This window comes from Marmota marmota, unplaced genomic scaffold (assembly GCF_001458135.2).
Source record: "Marmota marmota marmota unplaced genomic scaffold, marMar, whole genome shotgun sequence".
Taxonomy (NCBI): Eukaryota; Metazoa; Chordata; class Mammalia; order Rodentia; family Sciuridae; genus Marmota; species Marmota marmota.
Genome location: NW_025999941.1, coordinates 15,275,836 through 15,281,835, shown reverse-complemented (window position 1 = coordinate 15,281,835; position 6,000 = coordinate 15,275,836). Strand labels below are relative to the sequence as shown.

The window sequence follows — 6,000 nt, the reverse complement described above, 5'->3', positions numbered from 1 at the left end:
CTTCTCCTTCTCCTTCTCCTTCTCCTTCTCCTTCTCCTTCTCCTTCTCCTTCTCCTTCTCCTTCTCCTTCTCCTTCTCCTTCTTCTTCTTCTTCTTTAGTACCAGGGTTTGAACCAGGTGTACTTAGACATCGAGTCACAGCCCCAGCCCTTTTTTATATTTTATTTTGAGACAGGGTCTCTCTAAGTCACTTAGGGCCTCAATAAGTTGCTGAGGCTAGCCTTGAACGTGCAATCCTCCTTCCTCAGACTCCTAAGCCACTGGATTGACAGGCGTGCACTCAGCTTAATAATTCTTGCAAGCCAGATTCATATTTATTGTGAAGAAGGGGGTAAAATGGACTCTATATTAATATGAAAGTGTTCAGATCTTAGTTATTTAGTCATTTGTGTATTCAAAGTCTTGTTAGGATAGGAAAGATCAAAAGAGAATTTTCAGAGGGCTGGAGCTGTGGCTCAGTGGTAGAGCTCTTGCCTAGCATGTGTGAGGCACTGGGTTGGATCCTCAGCACCACATAGAAATAAGTAAATAAAATAAAGGTATTGTATCCATCTACAACTTTTTTCTTTTTTAAAGAGAGATAATTATCAGTTTCTGCACTCTATGGAAGAAAAAAAATGAATCACTCAGTATGTCCCCAAATGTGATATATTTGCCATTGAAGATGAACAAAGTAATTAAGGTACCTATAACTACTACCACTGTATGTGCTGGGCACTGTTTTAAGCTCTTTATTTTTAGTCTTCACAAGTGCCCCACTTTAAAGATGAGGAAACTGAGGCCCAGAAATGTTAAATTGCTCCAAGCAGCACAGCCGGTAAACAACAGAGGTAAGATTTAAAGCAATGATCTTAAGCACTATGTCCTGCTGAAAGATGATTTTAGCACATAGACATCCATCTTTATTTGCATAGTTGAGTCATGATTTTAGTATCAGAAAATGTGATTAGCACATAAGACTCACGACTGCACCAGTTATTACTGGCTTAGGAACAATGTTAAAGTTTAAAATTAAGTTCAACAATGTGTACTTTTATAGTTCATCATATTTTAATGTGTCTGATGAATAAATAATCATTTTATGGAAAATAGTAGTGTACAATCCACACATAGACAATACGTACATAGTTTTTTGTTGTTGTTGTTGTTGTTATTTTGTTTTGTGGGGTGAATTTTAATACCGGGAATTGAACTCAGGGGCACCTGACCACTGAGCCACATCCCCAGCCCTTTTTCATATCCTATTTAGAGACAGGGTCTCACTGAGTTGCTTAGTGCCTCCTGGTTGCTAAGGCTGGCTTTGAACCTGCGATCCTCCTATCTCAGCCTCCTGATCCGCTGGGATGAAAGGTGTGCGCCACTGCGCCCAGTATTGTTTACATGTAGTAAATAATTATCATTTATTTCTGAAAACAATCCTATGAGGATTAATTAATTTCATCCTGTTTTACAGATGAGGAAACTGAGACAGAGAGGTTAAGTAGCATGCCCAAGTTCACCAGGCGAGTCAGTAGGGAGTAGAGATCCAGGGACAGGACTTGTGGGTGTAGCTCAGTGGTGCAATAGCTTGCTTCATGTGAACAGGGCTCTGGGTTTAATCCCCAGCACCAAGGGAAGAAATAAAATAAAAAAAAATACAGGCTCTCAATTTGACTGTAGAGCCTGAGCTTACAGAGATATGGCAGAGTCTTCAACATTAGCTCCTAAGAGATAATAGTACATGTTTCACTCCAACTCAGCCTTCAGTGACAGCAGTCTGGTAGCTCCCAATCAACTTTAATAGGATCGTTTACACCATGGGAATTGGCAGACCCTACAAATTGGAGCTTGTTTATCTAATTTTGTTGTTGTTGTTTTGTTTTTTCTGAGAGCCTGTTCATAAGCACTGGCTATCACCAGCAGCCCCCAAACCAGAATATGCAGCAGTTAAACTTGTAAAGATTTTTTCTCTTTTTTTTCTTTTTTTTTTTTTTTTGTTTTGTTTTGTTTTGTTTTGTTTCTTTGCTCATTTTTTAATTGGGATTCCCAGACTTCACCTCTAGAAATTCTGATTCAGTAGTTCTGGAGGGGAGCCTGGAAATCTCTTTCTAAAAAGATCTTCATGTTCATCTGATACATGATACGAATTTGGAAACCAATGGATAAATCAGTGATATTTTTACCTTGGCTGTGTCATGGAAACATCTGGAGAGCTTTTATAAGTATTACTGCCCAGGTTCCTTGCCAGACATGTTAAAACAGAATCTCTGGGCAGTGGGTAGAGGTGGGGCCACAGGCAATCAGTGTTTATAAAGCTTCTAGATCCTTCTTGTTTGCAGCCAGGTTTAAGTACCATTGGTTACAAAGCCAGGCATGGTGGCACATGCCTATAATCTCAGCAACTTGGGATGTTGAGGCAGGAGGATTGCAAGCTTGAGGCCAGCCTCAACAACTTATGGAGGCCCTAAGCAATTTAGCAAGATCTATCAAAAGAGGAAAAATAGAAAGGGCTGGGGATGTGGCTCAGTAGTTAGATGCCCCTGGGTTCAATCCCCGGTACCAAAAAGAGAGAGAGAAAGAGAAGAAGAAGAAGAACTATTGGGTACAATCATTTCTCAAGTCATGGTCCAAAGTCTGAGTTCATCTGTGTCACCCAATGAGGTTTCTGGCACATCATTTATTAGTTGAGTTCTGTGTAGGGAGTAGCAATTACTTTAGAGATTTGCCTCTTAATTATCCCCACTAGTGGAAAGAAGAACTGCTACCAGTCATTCCAACCATTGCATAATCCCCAAAGCATCCCTCTGTGTCTTAGATATAAGATTGAACCTTTCGGTATATGTAGCAGATTTGCATTCATCCTCAGGGCTTGCTTGGGATGCTGAAAATTTGGGTTTGTTTTCCCCATGCTCAGACGTATCCCAATGGGGGCTAGCTAAGTTGAAATGTCCCATTTTTCCTAAGCCACAGAATCACTTATTCATGAATCATGTCTTCCGCACGTGGTGGTGTTAATTGAACAGATATATATTTATTGTATTTAAATATTTTCTAAAAATTATGTCAGATTCTGATTCTGTCCAAGCCACATTTATAAGCTGTCTCTTAAAAGTTGATCCGACTGTGTATGAACAGCAATGTAATATAAAGCTTAATTTATCTAATGGTATCAGTTTTCCAGTCAAGTTTATTTTTCAATTGTAACTACTTTTCAGCTTATTGTGTGTCAACAGTTTAGATTTTGTTTTGATTGGAAATCTACTTAAAATGTATTATACATCGTTTCTGCATTTTTATCCCTGTGTGGTTTTTTTGTTTTTGTTTTTGTTTTTTGCGAGGTGTTTTTGGTTTTTGTTTTTTGGTATCAGGGATTGAACTCAGGGGCACTTAACCACAGAGCCACATCCCCAGCCGTTTTTAAAAATATTTTATTTAGAGATAGGTTCTCACTAAATTGCTTAGTGCCTTGCTAAAAGTTGCTGAGGCTGACTTTGAATGATCCTCCTGCCTCAGCCTCCTGAGCTGCTGGGATTCCAGGCATGTACCACGGCACCTATCCCTGGGTTTTTGACCAGGGAACTATCATTTAATCTTTCCTCAATGGCCCAATGGCGCAGGGCCAGCTCACCCCGTCCCCTTTTGTTCCAGACCCCAGCAATTAGTGAGTCTTTATGTCTCAGGGTGCAGTCTGGCAGCCTCGTCCCTCATGCTTGGCACACCAGGGCAAAGGACAGGGCCTTCTTACCAGCACGCCTGGGTTCCACCATCTCCCCATGCCCCATTCCTGGCCCATCAAGGGATGACAAACAAAACTCATTGGAATTGAATATGAAGCTGGCTTAAAAGGAAGGTCGTTGGGAGTGAAAGTCTGAGGACTATGATAAGAGAAGTACACATTTTGTGCAGAGACTTTATTATTTTCATCTTGACACAGATCCACTGAGGACCCTTTTTACATCTTGGGTCTCAAGTAGATTGAAGAAGTAGATAGGGCCCTGGTGTGATATAATATCAGGAAGGGGAGTCAGGGGCTGATGTTGACATTGCAATTTATGGCTTTTGAGACAATTTCATATACATTATTTTAGCTGATGATCATAACAATCCTTGAAGGTAAGTCAGGAACCTGTTATTAGTCCCATTTTACAGGTGGCATAACTGAGGCCCAGAGAAGTCTAATGATTTGCATAAATTTCAAGGTTTTTTGGGAGGGAGAAGGAGGTGGATTCAGTAATAATCCATACAGTGTGCCTGAAGAGCTTTGAAAAGGAGGTAGAGGTAGGACTTGCTCATTCATTCATAGATTTTTTCACTCTGCAATTATTTACTGAGCACCTACTATGTGCCAGGCACTATTCTGTGAGCTGGAGGTACAACAGAAAACAGACCAACGGTCCTTTATTCATGTATCTTATGTTTGGTGGGAGAAGACAGACAAAAAACAATCAAATAAATATACAGTACAATGTTAAGCTATTGATTTTAAAAAATATTTTTAAAAAAAATAAGAGTCAACAGAGCTTCTTAACTACCTGGGTGAGATGAATCAAACTAATTTTTTTTTAAATCAGAGCTTTTTTAAAACTTAAATGAAATGCCCCTGTGAGGACAGTAAGCCTTGTTGAAAGAAGGAATGATGAAAATAGCATCCTTCTAGATGTCTGTCTGTAACATCATGGGTTCCTGACAGATCTGCTGAACTTGGCTTTGGATCTTAGCTCTAAGATGGCTGCGTGCACCCAGGAAAAGGCTGCATCTGCCACAAGTATCACAAGGGAAGAAATGGAAACAATAATAATAAGTTTCTCAAGTCCCCCAGGTAGGGGTCCCCATCCCTACCGAGAATGTCCTTTGATGTGCGGCTGCCAAAGAGAGAGGGGAGAGGTGCCAGTTTGGAATTGATAAGCTGACACGTCTCATTGGAGAACCGCTATTGTTTCGTATCATAAAACTGCAACAATTATAGGACCATCATGGACCCTGCTCAATCCATTTGCTGAAAATTGCTTGAAAGTGTAACACTTGACTACTGTGGCTTTGGGTTGTCCTCATTGTTTTTCAAATTAATACCTTGTCATTGTTTCAGCGGGTGTTAAGAAATGTTACTAGCATCCCGGGGGCCAGGGATTGGCCCTTTGCTTGATAATTGTTTGCTTTGTATGAGCGGGGAAAAAAAATATACAGTCCTACTGTTTCCAAACCTTCCTCATTTTCACCCTGGAAATTACACAGAAGTGTTAACTAACTTCAATTTGCAGTGCCTGACAGTCCCTGTCTTGTAGAGAAATGATACTTTGTGATCTAAGGTAAATCACAGTAATGAAAACTAATCTTTTTAGTTATTAGCAAACATACATATCTATTGTGGAAATTTAAGGGGTTTGTGGCAGTTGTGCTAATGACCCATATTACAGTGTTTTAATAGGTTTCTTTGGAGATAACTTTGATTTTGACATCTCAAGCGGTGTACATCCTGAGATTTTTTTTTTCTTTAATTCCTTACAGTAAGTCATTGCCTGAGTACTGGATGAACCACCTGCTTACCTTTCCAGAAAATCTAATTTATTTAAAAATCTTCCCCTCCTCCACTAGCTTGCTATGATTCTTGGGATTTTTTTTTTTTTAATCTTCAACTTTAAGGCTACATTAGAAAAGAAAAACTAATGTCTCCACTTTGTAAACTAATTAGCAAATTCTCACTCTATATACTCAGGTTAAACTATTCCCCAAAATGGGAATTGGGCAGGAAGAGTTATAGTTTTCTTTCTTTTTAAAAAAAATGTTTATGTTTTAGTTATAGTTGGACACAATACCCTTATTTACTTATTTATATGTGGTGCTGAGGATCGAACTCAGGGCCTGGCACGTGCTAGGCAAGTGCTCTACCGCTAAGCTACAACCCCAGCCCCTGATTATAGTTTTCTTTTTTAAGAGGAAAAGGAGACAGATAATAAAGAATATCCATATGCATCACAGGGGTTTCAATGGAAAGCCAGAGAATATTTCTGGTGAAGATACAGT

The 6,000-nt window shown here is 39.5% G+C and overlaps 1 protein-coding gene across 1 annotated transcript in view; it reads left to right on the top strand.

Moving 5' to 3' along the window:
* Positions 1-6,000, top strand: part of Cadps (calcium dependent secretion activator) — a 468,098-nt gene that overhangs the window by 420,928 nt on the left and 41,170 nt on the right.